Source organism: Athalia rosae, chromosome 5 (genome assembly GCF_917208135.1).
Source record: "Athalia rosae chromosome 5, iyAthRosa1.1, whole genome shotgun sequence".
NCBI lineage: Eukaryota > Metazoa > Arthropoda > Insecta > Hymenoptera > Athaliidae > Athalia > Athalia rosae.
Genome location: NC_064030.1, coordinates 6,117,256 through 6,139,908, shown reverse-complemented (window position 1 = coordinate 6,139,908; position 22,653 = coordinate 6,117,256). Strand labels below are relative to the sequence as shown.

At 45.5% G+C, this 22,653-nt stretch overlaps 1 protein-coding gene across 3 annotated transcripts in view; it reads right to left on the bottom strand.

Moving 5' to 3' along the window:
- The window catches only part of LOC105685920 (transcription factor SOX-5), a 123,540-nt gene that overhangs the window by 88,192 nt on the left and 12,695 nt on the right, over window positions 1-22,653 (bottom strand). For all 3 annotated transcript variants that reach the window (XM_048655108.1, XM_048655109.1, XM_012400403.3), the window contains exon 2: window positions 9,438-9,545. The gene's annotated coding sequence lies outside the window, so the exon portion shown is untranslated. The remainder of the gene's footprint in view (window positions 1-9,437; window positions 9,546-22,653) is intronic.

Genomic DNA, 22,653 nt, shown 5'->3' with positions numbered 1-22,653 from the left:
TAGCGAGCGGATCACCCTGCCCCCTTCGTTTTCGAGATCGTTCGACTCTCGTTGTCAGTGTGGAACGATTTGCCGCACGCGGTAGTTTTTTCCGAGCACATTATATGTGTACAGGGAATTGAGTTCGTGCCACGCGACGTTCCGATCCCACGTGTATTTAATTCGTCGTACGTGCGGACGACGAGTCAATCGTCGAGACGATTTGAATTCGGTCCAGTTAGCCCGGCGGTGGTTTACCGTGAAACAAAAAAAAAAAAAAAAAGGGTTTCGATTGAGACGCGAGATGCTGCCGCCGAGTCGTAGTTGGCGTGCGTTTTCGGTGCGGTGTATAACGCGAGGCGCGGTGTGTGCAAGACGCTCGCGTGGGCTTTCCGGAGGCAGGAAATACTCCGTCCACGTGTTCCACTCTGGATGTTTCAGCTGCTGTATTTGCGTCACGTGATCCCCGTCTCGAGTCGGAGGGGTGTCTCGATCCTCGGCCGAAAACTTTTTTCCCCTATAAACAAATCGCTACGTGTGCAGCGTAACCGGGCTTCCGCGAACAATGCCGGTGATCGTTGAGATCGTTGCGAATTTCAATTCTACGTCCCAGTATAGTATAATTGCAAACGAGACGAGACGAGACGACCGCGCTCTTTGGAAAAAAGGAGCGCGCGAAATTCCCGAGGTCGAAAAAGCGAAATCGGGGGAGAAAAAATGGCCGGCGTCGGAATCTGACAAGACGAACGATTCCGATAAAATCTGAATTCCGCAGCTTCCCATCGCGAACCCGGCACGGCGTCACGGGTACAAGTGTGTATACGTGTACGCGCGGGAATATGAAAGTGTGATCGCGGTGTTGGGTTCCCACGTAGTAACGCGAAGATAGTAAAATAAGTTAGGTGAACGAAAAGTCCGCGGGATCCCCGTGACACGGTCAGCGGAGAACGCTTGTAAGCGTCACGACGCGCGGTACAGGTTGTCGTTCGTAGATATACGAGATAACGCTCCATCAGGAGTACGAAATGAAAAAGGGGTTATAATATGATCCGTAAGAATATAACCGCTGATTGTGAGATGTATGAGAGGAGGATAACGCGGACCTACGTACGTACACATGCGAAGGTATCCGGGCGTATACGGGATGTCGTCGTGGTATATAGCGCGTCGAATATTCTCTGCATTCAAGTATGTCCCATTGTTATCTATTTATTCTTATATAAATCCTTCCTCATAATCGTTTAATGCTCACATTCAGCGAGGTCGTAGCCAGCGGTCGTATTGTGACCAGTTTTAAAGACCTTGGCACGCATATGTGCGGCAGCGATCTCTTCAAAAGAGGCTTATACGGGCAGCCCCCCGTCCCCCCACCTCCACCCCCTCCGAAAAAACCAAAACCCCCGTACACGTTGCGTTGAGTTTACTCGGGGTTTTTTAATACTAGAAAAATTACACGCGCTTAAGTCCATGTAACTAATTAATCTCCGGACGGAAATTCTTCTCGCCTAAACTGGCCATTGTGAAAAAAATTTCTCGAACGTTGCCACGGTGCGTACGTTTCATATGGAAAAGAATAAGGTAAGGAAGTTCTGAGGAACGCGAGGTGAAAAATGACCTCGACCCGGGTGCCTACCGACGCACACGTATAACGCGTCTTCTCGTATATATTATGTGTATACCCCAGCTGTATACGGGATTCGACGCTCGCCTCTCGCGGCTGCAATCTCTTTTCTTACACTTACAACCGTCGGGACAACGGGGAGCTGAGGTGTGCATCGGGTACGCGTCGACGTTAGGAAGACGAGGATGACGTTAGAGAAGAGAAGCACAATGGCCAATGGCTAGGCTCTCTTCAGCCCCCGTGTACCGCCGCCGGACCGCCGATGTATCCCCCCCCGTCTCTCTTAATCTGTTTATATCATGCATACGTGAGCGAGCGAGCGAACGGACGGATGGAAAAGAGGCGAAGCTTTGTAGACGTTGAAAGAGCTGCACAATGTCTATATGATCGCGGCCGACAATGGACCCCTACGACTGTATAATATCAAGGTTGTTCCAAGGGTAAAAAATATGGGAGCCCGAAATCCGCGGCGCGCAAACGCTCTCGGATTCGACGTAAGATCAGAGAGAAAAAAAAGAGAAAAGAAACAAAGATCGAACTTCGCTTGCGAAATTTCGAAAATTGAGGACGGCGGCGCATGTTTCGGGAATATCGTCGGGCTGCGGAGAAGGAAGAAGGGACTTTGCATCCGCCGAGAGGGAGGGAGGGAGGGTGCGACAACCCCCTATAGGTGCGTTTCTCCGGTCGGCTTAATGAATTGCGTACATGTGTCCTTACGGAATTATCATCCTTATCGTAGATCTCGGATGTTGTGAATGCAGCGGCGTATACACAGCTGGGTGTATAATTCAAAAGGGTGGGCGCGCACAGAGACGTGTACGTCGTCGTCGGTGGTGGTGGTGGTGGTGGAACAGACGGGAGAATAGATAGAGTTCGGTCGCGTATAGGACTACGGAAAAGAAAAGAAACACAAATCCGTAATATATGACGTAAAGAGAGAGGGAGGGGACGGGGCGGCGGAATAGACGGAGCCGCGGTACGGGGAGGGAGGAAGGGGTCCGGCAACGGAAGAGGGAGCGGAGCGAAGAAGGGGAGAAATTTCGTCCTCTGGGGAGCAGTCAAAGCGCGTGCGGCCCTCGTCGCGGGGATGATCTGAGCATCAAACGCAAACGAAAACGCAATGGATGCGTCGAGTTGGGACAACGTAATTGTATGGGTATAACTTTAGAGCGGTCCCCGTACGTACGTACGTACGTACGTACAACGATACAACGCGCACAGGTACACGGGAACGCGTGTCTGCGTAAACCTGTACGCGAATTAAACTTTATACGCGCGTCGTACCACACAAGCGACTCGCGGGGATAGTCATCGGTATTTTCCCGTATAATCCGCACGTCTCCGAGCGTTGTAAACGTTATATCTGTACCTACCAATCACATCGTTCGCTGCAGATTCGACGTGAAACTGTTTGTTTTACTTTTCCCGATACTCTCGACGTTGGTTTTTTTTTTTTCCCCCTTTTTTTTTTTGTTTTTATACCTCCCCGTTAAAAAGGTAAAGATAAAATTTCAACACAGAACAAAAAAAAAAAAAGAGGGAGGAATAAAATAAAAAAAAAAAGAGGCAGGAAGGAATAATAAAATGAATAAATAAAAAAGACGTGTGTATGCGAATTTCGATCGAGTGGAGGTAATTAGAATTTATTAATTGAACGTCCGACGAATTCGTCTGCTTTTTCAGTCGAAGCTTCCAGTCTTCCATTCGCGATACGCGGTACCTATATGGCTCTCTGCGTAGACCAGTCGTATAGATATATACGTCGATTTCAAGCATATAAGGTAGGTATGACACTAGACTCGCGAAGCTGGATGAAAAAAAAAAAAGAAAATAAAATAAAATTCAAGGGAGTGAAAAAAGTAAAGTCAGACGAGAAGCACCCCTCGTGTTCGCCGCGTTTCGCTCCTTCGAGAGGAAGGAAATGATAATAAAAAAAAACAGAGAAGAAGAGAGAAAAAAAAAAAAAGAAATAGAACATCCCGAGGGGGTAGCAATTTATAAATAATTGACCCGAGTCCGGTAAAAAATGAATTACGTCTCCCTGTACAATATGAGGAGTTACTTTACGGTAAAACGAGAAGCATGAAGGAACCGCGGGAGTTACCAAGCGGCTGCGGTGCTACAGAAGCAGTCAAAAGGGGCAGAGGACACCCGCGAGACCGGTGCGAGTCCGGGCAAGGGCTGGTAACATAAGCCGCATCAATTTTGCAATTGGAGAATTTTACGTCGCGCGGTTCCCATATATTATGGATAGATGGTTTTCTCCCCACCCACCCCCTGCCTTCTTTTTCTTCGTTTCATGCAACCTGCGACTCATGCACCCCACACCCCGCACGTTTGTACGATCGCAGTTACTTTTTTTACTTTTTCTTTTCTTCTTTCTCTTCTTATCTTCTGTTTCACGGTGTAAAAACAAACAAAAAACAACGCTGCGACACCGCAGCCGAAAAATTTACTTTCGGCGTTGAAGTAATTTTTCGTAACGCACTTGACGCGTGAACATACGTACGCGCGGGTATTACGTGAATTTTCTGTACGCCGGGGCGCGTGTGTCTGTATAAATACTTTTCCACAAACGATCTGAAGAAGGAAAATAACGGGATGGAAAGAAAAAAAGGAAGAAGAGGAATCGCTTCTTGACTTAAAATTAAGAAAACAAACACAGAAGCAATACGACAAGAGATAAAAGGAAGACCCAATACATCCATGTTCTCATCCACCGACGTCACCCCGCGCTCCTACTCACCTTCAGCTACCTACTTCAGAAGATGAACTTAGTAATGCATTTGAGTTTTGCGCAAACATCATTTTTATCCCCGCCCCGAGTCGCTTGTATCTATATAGGTAGACACGACCGCCGCGCGGGGATGTTCACTGGGGGGTGAATAAGGGGGAGGGGGGGAAATGAAGAGGGTTTGGGGTAGGGAATGACTTCCACCGAGGCGAGTAATCAGCAAGACATTATTTCTTCTTTGACTCGTCTCGTATTTTAATGCGAACGACATCCCGCGACTCTTTACCAGCTACTACCCACCGTATACTCGTGTACGAGAACGACACTGTCATCGTTCGTTTGCATGTATCCCGTCGTCTCGCTCCTTCGCTTCCGTTAATCGAATTCTCGTTTGCTGCGAAATTTTTTCACATTTTTCTCCTTTTTCAAATTTACTTTCCGGGGAGAAACGAAAGTGTTTTTCGATGTATAAATTTGAACGAATTTTTTTTTTGTTTCTATCGTCTAAATTTTGGAAATCTTTTTCAGCGATTTTGCGACGAAGTTGATTAGGTATATATGCATTTTACCTCATAAGCGATACCGGAGCTGCGTGGCAAGAGGGAGGCGTTACAGTTGCATAAAATTCGTCACGCGTTACGTACATGTGAGTTGACAATTGGAAGGGGAAAACAATAGGGGGGGTAAAAGAAAGGAGGGAAACAAAAAGCCGAAAAACGAGAACGAGGAAAAAAGAAATTAGAGTAAAAAACCGAACGAAAATGAAAAAAAAATTAAAAAAAAAGAAAAGGAAAAGAACAACTGGGAAAAATTAGAACCGCGTTGCACTTCGCTTATGCGGAATTACGGAGCGGATTACGCGGCCATTGTCTTCCGGGTTACGCAAGTCGCGCCCCTTTTACCATTGTGGTTGCTTATATTGTTGGATCCATTGTTTCCTAATTGGCATAAGCAGGTAGCTATATAAGTGTTACGTACAATAAATACACATGCACGGGCGTACCGCCGCACGTGAGGAGAGCGGGGCGAGTGGAGGAGAACAACCCGGGTCGCTCGCTGCAGCACCGTTGCAGCGCGGGTTCGGTACACACACAGAACGCTGCAGAATGATGTAGATTATAACAACTATATATCTGTCTACCTTATACCTTCGGAAAGTCACCGAGTCGCGAACTCGACGCGTCTCATGTACGTAGTTACGTACACGTACATACCTTATACGTGTGTATAAAATATACGTGTACGAGTAGGTATAGGTAGGATATCAGCCTGTGCGGATTGCGGCGATATTGGCGAGCGTGTGTAAAACTACTTGCAGGCACACGCGCGTGTACGTGTTAGCTGTGGTATTAGATATACACGGCGAAAGAAGCCGGGAGGGTTACATAAATATCATTGAGGCGTGTATAAATAGTTGGTTAGAGATTTAGATTATACTCGAAATCCACCGGCGGAGGTATAATAATGCCATTGTAACGGGAGATTATATACTTATACGTATACATATACCGTGCATACGTGCAACTAGGACTGTAAAGTATTATAGGAACTGGCGTAACGTCGTGAATGGCTGTAAGGAATCGAGATGAAAAAAAAAGATACGGAAATTTATTAGAGATGAAGAGAAGGAGGAAGAAAGAGAGAGAAATATTATCAGAGAGAGAGAGAGAGAGAGAGAGAGAGAAATCATGCGCGGTGTGTGTAGAGTAAAATTCACGCATACGAATATCTCCTGTACACGGTACGGTACCCCGATAGACGATATTCGCATACATAGGCAAACGAAATGTACGTACGTAAATACAGGGATGTTAACCTAATGATGGAATCTGCAGATCTAGCAGCCTTCGGGTGGGCGGTAACGGAAGCCTCCCGATCCCGCGACCCGCCACTTTTTCACCGGATATTTTCCACCGCATCTTATTCACGTGTATATATATATATCTATATATATTTATATATAATATTTTTTACATACATATATTTACCTGTTTCACCGGAAACATTATCACCGAGAAAACAGAATAATCCGGCGTCCTTCCGTTTTCCGCAGTCGTCGCTTTCGATCCCGATAAATCCCTCTACTTTTCTACATTTTCCGTAACGTTGTTTTAACAAATATTTTTTTTTTTTTTTTTTTTTTTCCTCCTTACAATTTTCTTCGCTCGGTTATCCCGCAAGCAGCCAATGGAGAACGAAGACTTCTAATTTTATTCGAAACAAACCGAGTCGTTCGTTCGGAGATCGTAAAAACTGCGATCGTATGGGCCAAGTATATAAATCCATGTGACATTCTTGAATAGAGAGAGAAAGCGGATGAAATAAAACAGGAAAAAACGAAATGACCGCCTAAACGTTTAGCGATCGGCGGCCATTTCATAGTTACAGTTTCTACCGTACATACAACAGCCGAACGAATGTAGAAGCGGTATGCGGAAATGTTCGTTTAGAGAAAATATTTTTGACAAAAAAAATAAAAAAAAGAGAAGAAGAAGAAACTATCAAATAAATAAGGAACGATCGCAACCTCTGTTCCCTATCGTACGATCGTCGTACATATCCGTCAGATTTTTACCAAAATATTCAAATTTATCACCCGCATAATATGCGCATATACATTTATTATCTACACATATTATACACGAAGCTGTCGAACGTCTCAATTCTCGGCCGATATTTCAACACCGCAGCGCGAGTATATAACTATCTGTAGAAACTTTAATAAGAAGAAAAATTATTTCTGGTCAAGCATCGCGGATTCCGCTCATCGAACGTTATACTATATGTGCTGTCAAAAACAACAAGATGTTTGAACAGCTGACGTTTGTTGAACGGCGTTGGTTACAAGCTTGCCACGGATTTTTAAATAACTCGCACGTACGTACGTACGTACCGATACGGTGTGGGTGGAGAAAGGAGAAAAATAAATCGATCAAGAGAATAGAAAATTTTTCTAATATCCAGAAAAGATGGAAGCGTCGCCGAGATGAGAAAAAATCGTGGAAACCGTAGTCGGTACAATATACGTGGGATTTTTGTTCGTTTCGTTTCCTTTCTTTTTTTTTCTTTCTTCTTTTTTGTTACGCGTGATTACGAACGATAATTTACACGTTTTAAAAAATGACGGTATTGCACTCCCACGCGCGTGGGCAACGTTGGTCGTTGACCATTCTCCGATACACAGGTATAGGTATAGGTGTATGTACAGCGATACACAGAGCCCCCATGTATCTCGAAGAAATGGCAATCTCCAGATAAGCGTGAGTAGCTACGAGTTGTAAGTCCGCAAGTTGGATGCAGGATACGTGGAGCGCGTTCCTCGCAAAACTACGTAGTTAGAGGGGGTGGATATATCGGTGGCGGGGGTGAGAGAGGTCCGACGCAGTTCGCTAGATCGTTGCACCGTAAGCTCTCATGGTACAAAACTTTATCTCCACTGCACCGAGACTCCGCAGATACACGATATTCTAGCCGGGTATATTGTTGTATTTACAAACGCGAGACAAGCTACAGATTACTGCTTGTAACCGATCCTTGTGTGCTCAACGCGTTTGTACGTTAGACTTCTCAAACTTGTAGAAGTAAGTCAATACCGCCTTTCTATACACGTACGTTACCTCCTGTCCTATCACCATACCTTACCATTATAACTATCCTTACCGCGCTCCTAGGGTACACGCCACAATACTCGCGCACATATATGTATACGATATATACATACCATTCGATTATATATTTGTACATAACTTCACCTACATACACAACATATATATGTATATATATATACCTTGCGCAATAACGACAACGTGGCAGCGGTACAACAGGAAATGGATTGTCTTTTATACGTGCACCGAACCCGATAAAAAAAACGGGGAGAGAACTTTTACTTGAAAATTTAGAAAAATCATATTCCACAGATACGAAACTAGATTAGAGACATTCTTGTGTAGCGCGCATTTCTGTGTCACACACGCACCGTGCACAGCTCCACCAACGCGTTCGCGTTACCACCCTTTCTATACGTTACACTCGTTACACTCGAGTATCACAAGTCTCACCTCGGTCAGCCTATTATTTGCCGATGCAACACGATAAACTTTGAACGGAAACTGTTGTGCGGTCCGCAAACGATGGATCTAATTTTTTTCGAATCTGTACACCAATCGTCGTATTGTGAAATATCGCCGTTTCGTTAATCTGCGCGGAACCGATCGAAGTCGCCTCCGAATTCATTGCACATCCACTCCGCTCATCGTTCGTGCGTCCGACGAGACGGTGATGAGAAAAAAGGAGAAAGGAGAAAATGAGAATGAAAAGATGCGCTCGCCAGGACTCCGGTCAGATGGACACGGATACCGGCAAGAAGTCGTACCCCATCCAGGTTTGAGTTGCAGCGCACAACGATCATGTAAAAGGAACGGAGACGAACGGATCGCGTTATACAATCGCACCAACGAATCGTCATGCGAACGCACAGAACTTATTCGTAGTAACGATATACTTTACGAGGAAGAACGCGATGATCTCCCCCCACTCGTCCTAATATAAGGACCCGGTCCAAAATACACGGTTTTCGCGAAACAAGAAGCGAAACTAGGGAATCATCTCGCTAAGCGCTTCGGTCAGGTTTACTTTGTGGCCTGCAGCAAATCAGTATTTCGCAGATTAGATATCTGACGGTAAATATTGGATGCGGATTCAGGTTAGCGTTGGTATTAACGCACCGTACCCACCCGCGCAGCTTAGAGGTACACGAGCGCAAATATCGGCTAGAAAAAAGTCTCTCCTTTCCTTTTTTCATTAAAAAATACCATAACCGCGGAGCGACGCGAACAGCGAACGTTCACAATCACTCGTATCTGTTCGCCGACGCATTTTACGAGCGATCGTCCAACGTTGCTGGCGCGCATTCAGGGATATGCTCAGCCGGGGGTTACAGAAAAAAAATAATCCAAGGAAAAGACGATCAGAGCCATGGGAGAACGAGTCAGCGTTCGACGTCGTAGGTCGGGCTTCCTAACGTTAATTGGAGAATTCCGCGGTTACGCGGGCGTCCGAAAATATTTCAGGTGAATCGTAGCGGTATTATCCGGGGGTACTCACCGAGTTCGACTTTTCCGCGAGCAGCGTTGATCCTCCGCTCTTTATCGGCGATGAGTTTTCATCCACCGTTGACAGGTCATCGGGAGCATCGGGACTAAGTAAGCGTATCTGAAAGTTCAAAGGAAGAGGGAAGATGTGAGAAGAGAAAGAAGAAGAAAAAAACACAAAACATTACTTCACCGCGCAACGTAATTAGGCTCTATGAGAAACGCAGGTGCGAGATTTGGGGAACGTTGATCGCCCGGTTTAAAACCCGCGCTAGCTCAGCGCGGCTGACAATCGCATATTTCATCTTTCACTCCTTTCCAGGAGTTGACAAAGGAATCCCGTAATGAACCAGGTATGCGTCACACGACTCGCCAAGGAGGTCGTCGACAACGGCCACCGGTCATATTCTCGGAACGCATATTTCGTGCGGGAGTTAAATACCCGGAGATACCCATACTTATGTTACACGTCGTATCCGTACGAGAACAACGTATAGCTATTTCGCACGTCTATAACCTTTCCTTTAAATTACACAGCGCTCTACACGTTATAATATCCCCAGCTGTGAACGGATTCATTTTATTCCACCTCTTATACAATAAATTACCGGTTTGATGAAAAGGCGTGAATTTTTGCGAATAATAAAGACGGGTCATCTCGATTAGCCGGAACTCTTCTCCAAATTCCTCTCGTCGTCCTCTTTCCATTCAATTTATAATTTTTACCTCTTTCCTCCTCATCTCTCTCAATTTTTTTTTTTATTTTTTTTTTTGCATTAAAAATCGTGGAAGCGAAGAGGAAAATTTCAAGAGTACATCACACACCGGAGGTGAAACAATTGCGCAGGATTTCGAGAATCGCTCGACGTTGTCCGGTCCGGCAATGCCCTCTGGGGTAGTTTAGATTGGGTCGAAGAAGTGTTGCTTGAAAGAAAAAAAAAAAATAAGTCAAGAGTTCGGTTAATTAATACGTGACTTCCTCTGGCTTATTTATAGCTTTGAAATTATCGGTTTTTTTTTTTTTTTGTCTTTTGCTTTTTCGAAATTTCGTTTATCGTATATTTTTAATTCTTCTGCCGTAGAGTTATAATAAATTTTCTCTTTTAATTTCAGACGTTAACCCGTAATCATAGATTCCTAATAGCGTAATTTGAACACCGCCGATGGATAAACTCGCAGCTGCGAGTCCAGGTAAGACGGGATGTAATAACGTACGAGCTATATGTATGTATGTATATGTGTATATATTCCTTCGGATATGCACAGAAGGACGATTAGGAGAATGACGTCACCGGTCGGTGGAAATATTCGGAATGCCAGGCCGTAGGTCTGCTACAAGTTGCTATAAAATGAACGAACGCATTATAAGCGTTATATAGTTGCAAACGAATTCGCGGGAAGTATAAAATATTTTGAATAAGTCGCGGCGCAAGTTGCAGCCTACGATGTACTGTAAACACGAATGATCATTGCTGCCGCAGCGGAATCAGGAGTCGGTGTAGCTTGGTAATTATCGAATAAAATCCGGCTCAATTACGGCAGCCGTTCCATAAAAATTCTTCGGTTTTATTGCGCCTCTCCTTCTTCGGGATGAAAGCGCGCGGCTAGCCAATTGATAGACCCGTCGATGCGCGACTGCTTTCCGAGAGGATATTATAAATTTTGCATCGCGCATTCCCAAAACCGTATTAGGCGGCGATGTCGACGCTGCTAGATTCCGAAGATCCTCCGAATGAAGAAAACGGCGACGCGTCTCCGGGGCACAAACAGCTCTTCCAAAGAAAGGCCCGACGTTCTTCCTAACTGGAGTCCTCAGCTCCCATCGCGACGCCAAAAATGACGTAAAAATCGCGAGGACGAGGGACGTCGATCGTTGGATCCCCGCACGGATCGGTAACGGCGAACCGCGGCGAGCGTCGCGAGTCGGACGTCGATCGTAAGGAACAGCAGGTAGTTGGCTCTATTAATAGACTATAGATATGATCAATTGGTCCGGTAGACGTTGGCGTGGCACGTGGGCGTGTACCTGGACGGTTGTAAGATCGAGCTCGCCGCTACGGATGTCGTATGGATACAGCCGGCGAGCTCGGCTAAGGTTCGATAAGTCTGCTCTGGCGGGCAGTCAAGCATTCACCGAGCAGGCAGGCGATCAGGCGAATGAGCTAGTGAACGAACGAATTAACGAACGAAGCGAACGGCAGGTAGGTGGCGGCTACGTCGCCGCTACCGATGCGGACGGTGCGGCGTGGTCAGGTGGCTGGCAAGGACGCGAGAGGACGATGACCTCCGCTACGATCCGGTCACTCCGCCGCTGCCGCTGCCGCTCCGCCGGTGCCGTTGCCCGGTTCGAGATCTCGAATCGAGAACCGCGGCCCTGTTACGCGGTCTATCTGCTCCTAAGCACCGCCGGAGTCTCAGGTAGAATCCGGAGATTCCCCAGGGAGATTTTCGAATTTTGAAAAAAGCAGGATTCGAAAATAAAATTCAAAGACATTTTTACTCTTTGTAAATTTGGAGATGAACGAGGTCGCGCTGGATGAGAGCGCTGATTATTTTCGCAATAGGCAAGTCGCAGAGTCGACGAATATGTAAGTATAACTGAAAATAATGGAGGGCGTCGGAGCGAACGATTTTTCCCCCGAGGGGCTTGTTGCGCAGATATATGGAGTGGGAGGGGTGGTGGGCACCTAATCACAGGGTGAACGACGAACGTAGCGACCCCGACGCCGTACACGTTCGCTTAATTCACGTTCACGCACAGGCGGCACCCACGAAGCAAGCGACGTGAAACACGCACTTTGGCGACTACGTACCCTCAATACCACCACGAGCTTTGGTAGAACTTTGTGCTTGTACGCGGATCCAGCAGCACGCGTCAAAAGTTTACGCTGTGTTGGACTCACGTGCACAAACGCGTACGTACCACGCGGTATGGGTATCGGGGGGGCTATATAGACTGCTGATAACCCGACCTGTTATTACATTTCTTCTGGTAATATTCGTCCTGTCACCCGCAGGAAATAAGAAGCTGGAGAGAATTCTCTCTTTGTTACCCAGAACTTGCCTTCGCTACGCACCATTCATCCATCAATCCGTTTCTCTCCCTCTCCCTCTCCCTCTCCCTCGTTATTACATTATTATCCTTTTTCAACTTTCTTCTCTCTCTCCACCTCACGGCGTGTATATAACAAAGTTTCGCGCGACCTTCGAAAGCTCCCGCGGGGGTGGGTAGGTGGATGGGTAGGTGGGGGGCCGGTTGGCTCGTGACGCGGGAGCTGGAACCAGAACCGTTGCAGAACGCTCGCTCGCTCGCTCGCGCGGGGGGTGGGCGATTGAACAGAAATTGAATGATTGGGGCGAGTCTCGAGGGCGCTTGATTGTTCATTCAAACAACAATCGTAATTGCGTTACGCGCCCGGCGAGGGAGGGTGATCACGCCGCCCGACCGACCGACCCACCCGACGCACTCGCTCGCTCGCTCGCTCGCTCGCAACCGACTCACTCGCCGACTGATTGACTTCGGTTTAAGAGATCGCTGGCGCCTCTGGTTCCGCCGCCACGCGAGCCAAGTACGTTCGCAACCGTCACGCTACTCGCGAACCATCCGGGGGATCCGTCTCATGTGCCCGTATAATACGCACCCCGCGCCGAACAAACCATAGCTCCTCCGAGTCGAGTAGGAGCACGATAATTGCTAACCTCGATACGTCCGCTCCCAGCGTACGAAATACCGAAGAGCTTTTCGCTCTTCAATATCTTTTGCGCTCGGCGAGTCGTCGATTCCAGTTGGAGCACTTGACCGTTGCGAGGCCGCAGCCTTGTTACCACCGAATGTATTGTAATATCACGTGCTCCGCGGGGAGTAAAACGCGTGCGAAATGATCACTGGTTAATTGTCGATCGAATTTTACGATTACCTTTGCGCCCCTTTGATTACCTCGTAGAACGGGACGAATCGGAGCCGATTAATTACACGCGGGGGCAAATGAAATTATTTACAATTCCTCCGGTTTGCGGTCAGATTTTCCTGATCTTTGTCATACAATAGCCGCTACGGTTATTGCGGTATAATGTCGCCCGATCGTAATTCAATATCTGCTCATATAGGGGACGAGTAATATACAACGTGGTCGCGTAGACGCACGGAACTGCAGGGTACAACCGCGGTCTAGCTGAATTTGACGTAAAAACTATAACGCAACGTAACGATCTGTCTAGCAAACATTTGTTCAGCTACATGAAATACGCTTTGCCTTCTTTTCAACTTCACCTCCGAAATTGAGGTTGACGTGTATCGTCATTCCCTTCTTTTACTTTATTTTTTTTCTATTTTTTTTTTTTTTCTCTCCTCTTCTTTTTCTATCTTTATTTTTTGTCATTAACATAATAATGCAAACACAACAGTCGACTTCACCCTGGGGTTTTTGTTTGAGCAGGTGAGAATGGCTCCACGCTCATCTATAAGTTAAACACGCGAGGAACTCGCGGCTATGTGTCGATTCTTCGAAACTATTGTCGCACCTAACGATAATAATTATGATTTTTTTCTCTCTTCTTTCGAAAGAATAATCGGCACACGCGGCTCACACGCGTCTCCTGAGACCCGAACCGCGACTACACCGCTTGTATGAAATATTCGCACGAATTCGCGGTGAAGTGAGAAAATTCAAAGTTTTCAAATACAACGTCGATTAGAATAATTGCGCGACGATTAATCGAAAAGCGACGCGCTTAGCGCGAAGAAACACAACAGAAATCGCCACAGAGTAGGTCGATAATTACCGTATCGCGCCCGGATGCCTGGATTGATTTTTTTCTTCCTCTTTTTTTTCTCTTTTTTTTTTTCATTTCAGGCGACGAGTGGGCCGCTCGGCGTAGAGTGCGACGGAGCCTTAAATCGGCGAATCCGTGAATCGTTGAGTCGAGCAAGGATCAAAGGGTCGTTTGTACCTTCCATTGAATCGTCGAGGCTGATTGTCGGAGCAAAAGGTACACCGAACGCCGGAGATTTCTCTCATTTCCAGATAATCAGTTTACAATGAGCCGGACGAAAGTGCTAGCTGGGGGAGCTAATCCTTCTGTACCGCTACAGGAACTACGGAGGGGTTACCTATACACATATATATATATGTATATATATACACAGAAAAACCTACTATGCGTTCACGCTCATCGTCGAGTGAAACTTTTTTTTCTCTTCCACGGATATATAATAATATTATACACCGCCTTATTTCGTCGTTACAGCTCACTGATTTACACGAGACAATTTGTACGTATAATACCGAGAGCGTGTCTATTCTGCAGATGATATAATTCTCGGATTATTGTATTACGTGAGGCGCGTCTTTGATTCATCTTCTGGAAATATTATTTTTCTCTGTCACTTAATATGACACGGTCTTTTATCTCTGGAATAATATTGACAAAGAATTTTGCAGAGAATTCGAAAGAAAAAAAACAAAAAAAAAAACGCTGAGAAAAAGAAAGAAAGATCGGAGGGAGATGTCCCTCGCTAGCCGCAAGTTCTCTTTTATTACAATTTAGGTATATTTCTTTTTAATATCGATGCGAGTATAACGAGATCGTCGAATATTCGTATAAAGAAAAATTGCGGCGGACGCCCGTCTGCATCCCTGTAATTGGGGGCAAGGTCTGATTAGAGACAACCTCCTCCTCCTCCTCCTCCTCCTCCTCCTCTCGGGTGAAGCTCGCGATCGCGAGGAGGAACGGAAATTCGTATTTGTCGTATTACTGTACGTAGGAATATCCTTTTCTGTATGGATAGGAGATATATAAATGAATAAATGACATAAAAACGAAGCACATATATATATATAATATACACGTGTATAACCGCGGTGTGTAATAACGCGAGGTATGCATCGGGTAGTATGATAGCCGCGCGTACCGTACAGATGAAATAATTCGCCGTTGGCCGAAACCCCCGGCGGGATGACGCGATCGTTCGAAGGAGCTTGACCATACCGAGAGATAATCGGTAATTCCATTATATCTATACGCGGATAAGACCGGCGGCTATCGATATATATATACACAATCACTAGGTTAAGATGGCGGGCGGGATCAAAACGGTCTTCTCGTATAGCGCAGCTCTGCGTTTCACTTCTTATTTAGCACTCGTCGATCGCTGCGAACGCCCTGAGCTAAAACTGGTTCCTCGATAAGAGCCGGCCCGTATAGCTAACAACCGCTCCGTCCGATCTCTCGTCACCTATAACGTCATACCGATCGGAATTTATGCGTTTCGAGATTCCCGATGTATATATATTCAAAGTATTCATCGATTGAGTTTCGTTACCGCGATCACGCGATCTAAGCGTGAGTGAAAAAATTCTCGACACACGAAATGCCGAGGATTCCGAATAAAACGATCCCGAGAGCTTTTAACGTTATAAATACGGTTGTCCGGAACAAGCGGATATTGGAGCTTGCAGCTATTATCGCGTGATTGGTGCAGCCGAACGTTTAGATCAAAAGCGTTCGTGCCCGCGACGTTTGTTCGTGATTTGACATCTTCTTTTTTTTTCCTTCTTTTTTGTTTCTTTTTGTTCGTTTTTTTTCTTTTCGCTCTCCTTTTTTTCAACGCCCCGACGACAAGGACCGGCTATTAAGGGAATATGGGAACGATCGATTACCCCGGTCGTCGTTGCCGCCGGTGCAGCGTGCTCGGCGAGGTGCCGAGGTGGCGTACGTACGGAGTAGAGAGCGATATATGTATATAGTAATGGGGAAAAGTTGTCGTAGGGGTTCGTGAATTCTGCTGCAGGGTCGTGTGTAATTACCGTCACAAACATCGCGCGGATGAGCCGGCGATTCGGTGTCGACAGATGAAACTCTTAATCGTAAAAATAATTGAAAATACTCGCAAGGCCGGCAGAAAAAGAGCATCGGATGCCGGAAGTCGTCCGGAAAATGACAATTACCATCGACGGATTGACCGACCCCTGATATCCACGGAGGTGTCCTGACGTCAACGGGCTCTACGGGCCCCGAGCTACCCGACGCCGCCCCTTTCCACCCCAATCACATCCTTATATCCCTGCAGAGGACTCGCGAGTATTCCCACACCGTCGAAAATTCATCGGATCCAGAAAAGTGCGCTTCCGATTTCAGATTTCCCTCGTTCTCCTGATTACCGTGATTTAGAAAAAAAAGAGAAATTATGTCTCTAGATGGTCGAATTTTCTAAAGAAGCCACTTGTTCCGTTTCACCGTCTCCTTTTTTTTTTTTGGGGGGTGGCTGGTTATATCGTCATTTCTCTCACGTCGAACGGGACAGTTGACCGAGTGGTTTTTCGGACATCCGCTCGGGGAGAGCGAACAAATTGCGTGTACTCGCGTGTCTGCGGTGAAGTTACTCTGCAATGAAACTGCAGCGCGCGCGCTGGTTTAATAAGCGCGCCGATGGATGAACGAACGAGGGTGCTGTTGGGCATCGATTGCTCTTCACCGAGGGGTTTGCTGCCACGAGCGATTTCCTCGTTATCGTTGAACGCCGCTAATAAAATAAATGTACAGGTGATCTCTCCGCGCTACGAAAGAATATCGCCACGAAGAAGTAGGCGGTACGTGCGGAACGTCGCGTCCTTCACACGAGCGGCTAATGAAAATCAAAAAATATACGTAAAAAACAGACGAATGAAAATGAATGAAAAATTTCGGTAGTCGGCCGCCCGCAGGGTGTTCGTACGTAATCGGACGTTAATTCGTACGGCGCCGGTGGGTAGATAATTTGGAACGAATATATCCGACGAACGGAATGAGAAGCTTAAAATTTCGAGGAACATGTGTTACTCGCGTACGTAGTGTGCGAAAACGTCGCGCGGGGATGAAGAAAAACCTGAAGTGGGGAGAAAATAACAGAACAAGGCAAGGAATTTCCTCCGGAGGAATTAATTGCGTGTACCTATGTACGCCGTTCGCGGTGGTTTTGAAAAGGTTTTTGGTTTGACTTTGTCGGAACGCAAATCATTTCTTATTAGCTATTACCACCTACTCAACACCCGCGCGAGACGAGACGAGGGAGAAGCTCGGCACGAAACGGTTTACAAATGTGGTGGCAAGAATGGAGACGTGCTTTCAATGGACGCTTTGAATTGCCGAGGCTGCTGCTTGTCTTCCACATACCTCCGCCGATATAATGTGCGCCACCACAAATCTATGCTGTGAAATATACGTACACCTAGAGACATATTTACGCGTAGCGTATCGGTCACGGACACACACGCCGAGCTCTGAATACTTTTCTCGTTCGTGTGGAGCCGGGCACCCTGTGTGCGCGCGTCCGCTACGAACGCGTCGCGTCTATTTTGTGGACGGATCGTTGCGGGTGTGTCGGTGGTGGTGGTGGTGGTGGTTTCACGTGTTCGTCGTCGTCGGGGCATACGTGTGCGGCGACGTCGGGCAAGGGAGGGAAAACTGGGATGCTTCTGTCTCAGCGAATCTCGAAGCTTTGGAAGCTCGACGCGAGGCGTGTACCTATATAAGCCTGTACCTACAGCGGAGGCTGGTGCCTTGTCATCTTGTGAAAAGAATAATATTCTCTTTGAAACATTAGCAATTCTATGATCACTGGCTTTATTCAGAAGGTATTGCGCGCGGCGTGGCGCGGCGGCAGAGGATTTTCTTTATCTTTTTTTCGTTTCTCGTTCCTCCCGATGCCGCGTCTCTCTTATTTTCCTTTTTTCTCGTCCTTTTTTTCGTCGTTTTCTTATTATTCTTTTTCTACTATGTGGTGCGAAAGGAAATGTATAGGTAGGTAGATAGGTAGGTAGGTAGGTAGAGGTACCTACGCATCGGTGCAGCGGAGCGCGGTGGTGCAGGCGGAGGCGCCTTGTTACAAAATACCTACTTTAATTAATGATTCCTTGGAACAAATTTACCTTCGTTATTAGCACATTCACGAGTTGGTCGCTGACTTACGTATATACACCACCGGACAAAGGCCTCCATTGTAAAGATTCATAAAAGGCGACTGTTCCGAGCAGCTTAAAATAATTCAATTCAACGAATGTTTTATATTATTTATAACATGCCTTGTACCCGCGGCCCGCGGCCTTTGCAACCGCGAGATTCATGTTGCCGCATAGTACGACCTTCGTCGATCCTCCGATCTTTACCTTATACACCTTATATTATACCCCTACCTTTTATCGCCGACCGACAGAAAGGGGATAAAAGCAACCATTCTTGTTACCTCCTCTGATCCGATGATTGCCCGTATATCCCCGTTTCAAAAAACTCCGACAAAGCGGAACGATTCACCTTTTCCCTGTCATACGTGTCAACGGTTCGGAAAGCGCTCCTCGGGAACCTGCAGTTCGGGATTTCGCGATTTTGTGGGGTCAGAATGAAATATCGTTTAAATCGTTCGAGCACTTGTGCCCTGCGATGTATTTTGATCTTGGAAATACGATTCCGTCGAGTAAATCGGGTTACGGATACAACCGGGCGAGATAACACAATTTTTTCGCTTTTCACAGCGACAAATTGCCGGTCACTCGATCAATTTTACAGATAGATCAATTTGGCTGCCAGATTTGGATTCCTAACGATAAGATCAAAATACATTGGAGTACCGCAAACATCCCAATGAAGAAAAATATCGATTTTTGACCCCAAAATCGAAAAAACTCCAAGGAAAACCCGTTTGAATTTTTTCAATTTTTGGTCAAAAATTTTTATTCAAAAAAATTGATCATATCGCACTTTTCTTATGTATTTTGACCTCTGGAATCCGAATCTGAAAGAAAAATTGATCTATCTCTAAAATTGACAGAGTTATCGCCAATTTTCAGCTTTTTCGAGTCAAAAATAAAAAATTGATTTTTTAGTCTATCTTAATGTAATTTGATCTCAGGAATTCGAATCTGAAAGGAAAATTGACCTATCTAAAAAAATGACCGAGTTATCGCCGAATTATCGCATTTTTTGGCATAAATTTGAGGATATCTCGAAGGGAAAAAATCTTAGCTCAATTTGGACAACGGATTCGTGTTCTCGAGGTCAAAATACATAAGAAAAGTGCCATACGATCAATTTTAAAAAATAAAAATTTTTGGCCAAAATTTGAAAAAATCGTAAGGGGTACCCCTTGGAAAAATCTCAAATTTTGGGCAGAAATTTTTATTTTTTAAAATTGATCGTATGGCACTTTTCTTATGTATTTTGACCTCAGGAACACGAATCTGAAAGAAAAATTGAGCTAAGAATTTTTCGCTTCAAGATATCTCAATTTTTCTGCTCCAAAATGTGAAAAATCAGCGATAACTTTTTCAATTTTATGGATAGATTAGTTTGTCTTTCACATCCGGATTCTTGAGACCGAAAAAAAATATTGATTGCCTCAAAATCGAAAGAATTTGAAGGGGTGTACCTTAAATCTTTTCATTTCATCTCTTCTTGGCTTATAAGACTTAAAGGTAACGAAGGCTCGTTGATTGAAGAATCAATTGCATTTCTTCGATAGCGTGATTTCAGTTCCGCTCATTAAAGCCACACTAAACAACCATAAACACAGACATTATTTCTAGCGATAGGTATAACTGTAAAATTTTTTCTTGCAATGGGTTTTAACGCTTCGAATGCAGGACACGCTGGGTGTTACGTGTACAGATAATACGTTATATCCATATTGTTTTTTTTCGCCTTTCCTCGCCTCAGTCTTCACAAAGAGATCCACTCACGAAACACACTCAAGATTCGTTGTTTCTAATCTACTACAGCGAGATAGAGTGAGTGAAAAATTGGCGTAATAACGTTCTCGAATATGCGCCAAACCGAGTGAAACGGGGCTATACGACGTACGTGGGTGGAATGATCGTTTCTTTTATCGTCGCAGATTGCAAACAGTCGTAGAAACGCGCCTCATACCGTTTCCCTTAGTTTACCTCCCTTCGGTTAGGACAGATTTTTTTTCGAAGGTTACGACGAAAGAGAAACCGATTTTATTCCGCGGATCGCGGTCTTCGTCGCGATACGAAGCGGAGGAGCAAAGCCTGCACCGCGCTAGACTTTCAATGGAAATCAAGTTTCTCAATAATCAGTTGTTGGTTTTTTTTTTTTTCTGAATTAAGTTTCGAGTAAAATGACGCGTAAATTTATCACCGGCCATCGGCGTCGTGATGCAACATCCCGTAAATAATGACCCTACGCTCATTACGGAAGCTGGTAATTGTGCGTCACAGTATAATGTTTAATGAATTTGAATATAAATTCCGTATTGGTGGGTTACGTGTGGTGTACCTATGTAAGCGTCAGCTCGGACGTTTATTTTAAAGAAGAGTTTCGTCTACGGCTGATGAATATATATATATATATTCGCGAGCATTCACGATACGACGTGTCCTCCGCTTCGGAGCTGGAGATATTCTAATATCGTATGTATGCACAGGAAGCTATTATGCGCATATATCACCAGCGCCATGGTGCAAGCTTAATTCACGCATAACTGCGGACTAAATCCGATCCTCCACGCTTTTGCGGGTTTGTCGTGATTTTTTTCTTTTCTCGTTTTCTCGTCGAAAATGAAGAAGAGAAGAAAAAAAATAGAAAATAAAATAAAATAAAAAACAGGAGGGAGGAGGAGAAGGAGGAGGAGGAGGAGGAGGAGGAGGAGGAGGAGGGGAGAACGAGGAGGATTCGAGGCGACGCTAGTTGACACTAGAATTATATACCTAGTTTATTTAGATGAATAGTATAATTCGAAAAACCGGTAAATGTACATTTCTGACCCGTCGACATTGGCGTTCCACTAAGGTGAGTGAATAATCTTGTATAAAGGAATTCCCGCAAGATATACGAGGATACCTATAGGAATGCTTTGAATTTCGACTGGTCGCACGGACGGCGAACAGAACCCGGGACAGTCCCATGATACAACGGATACAATTTGGCGGGGGGGCCTCGATGTGTGGGTATAACGTGAAAAAAATTGGAGAAAGAAATAACGGATAGTCAGGAGAATCCTGCGGCCGTGTGGATCGGAATCAGAAGTCCTGGTATTATAATAAAACTTATGTGCGATACGAGAGAGACCGTACACACACGTACAGGACGTACGTAGGACACACACACGCACACACGATTCCATAACCGGTGGCCAAATAAGCGGCGGTTAACGTGTACGTTTCCAGTGAACCGATTCCACTAAATTACTTTATCTCTTCTCCGATCTGTCCCTAATTTTTTCTCAACCTTCAAGAGCCGAATCATTGGGAGTTAGTTGTCACCTTTGATCAATCCGAGTCGGATCTAGATTTACGCCGAGTAGTTTCGTGATACATGGATCCCTCGCGAACGCATTTTTCATTTCTCTTCGTCGTCTTTTTCCTCTTTTAAGCTACGTGTTCTTTGTTTTTTTTTGTTTTTTTTTTTTCCCCGCTTATTCACAAATCAAGGTTCACACATACCGCAGATCCGACGACGATTTCGTTTCGTTTCTTCGCTTCCCATCGCTCTTACCCCGCAGGGTAAAAACGAACGTACCCACTGCCGTCGCAACACCTGACACACCTGTACAATTTTCACCGCTTTACACTTGGCGAAGAAACGAGTCACGCGTTAATCAATCGACGATTCGTCGTCCGTTATAAAGTGGTGTGAAAATTCGTCGATTTCATTACATCTTTGGGAATAATTGGGACGGTTGTTATTTTCTCCGTTTCGCTTAAGTTTTTGCGGCGGAGCGAGTGAATCAATGGGAGCATCGGGAGTTGGCCTTTAGTTAGCGGATACTTGCTTCGGCGAGCCCTGCACTCGTGATATTACGTACATATAGAAAGGCTCCTACCAAATCTGACCTTACAATATGGCCTGATACGAGGGGGTATATACAGATGTACGTTAACATCTATAGGCACAGCAGTAGTTCATCATCCTTCTACTACCGTACGCTGCATCAGCATCAGCGGCAGGAGCCACGGCGAGCCGGAGGCCTATAGAATTGTGGAGGATCAAAGGCAGCAAAGTTGCTACAGCGGCTACCACGGCCAACTCCACTACCACGCTAAGGCCACTACCTGCATCACCGTCAGCATCAACGACGATGCTGTCTTTGTTGCATCCTCCGTTATACATTTATATAGGTATAGAGCGCGCCGGGTCTTTTTCTCTCCTGTTATTCTCATTCTTCTTTTTCTTCCTTCCTTTATTTTTTCTTGCCTGTTTTTTTTGTGTTACTCATTTCTCTTTTTCTCTTTATTTTT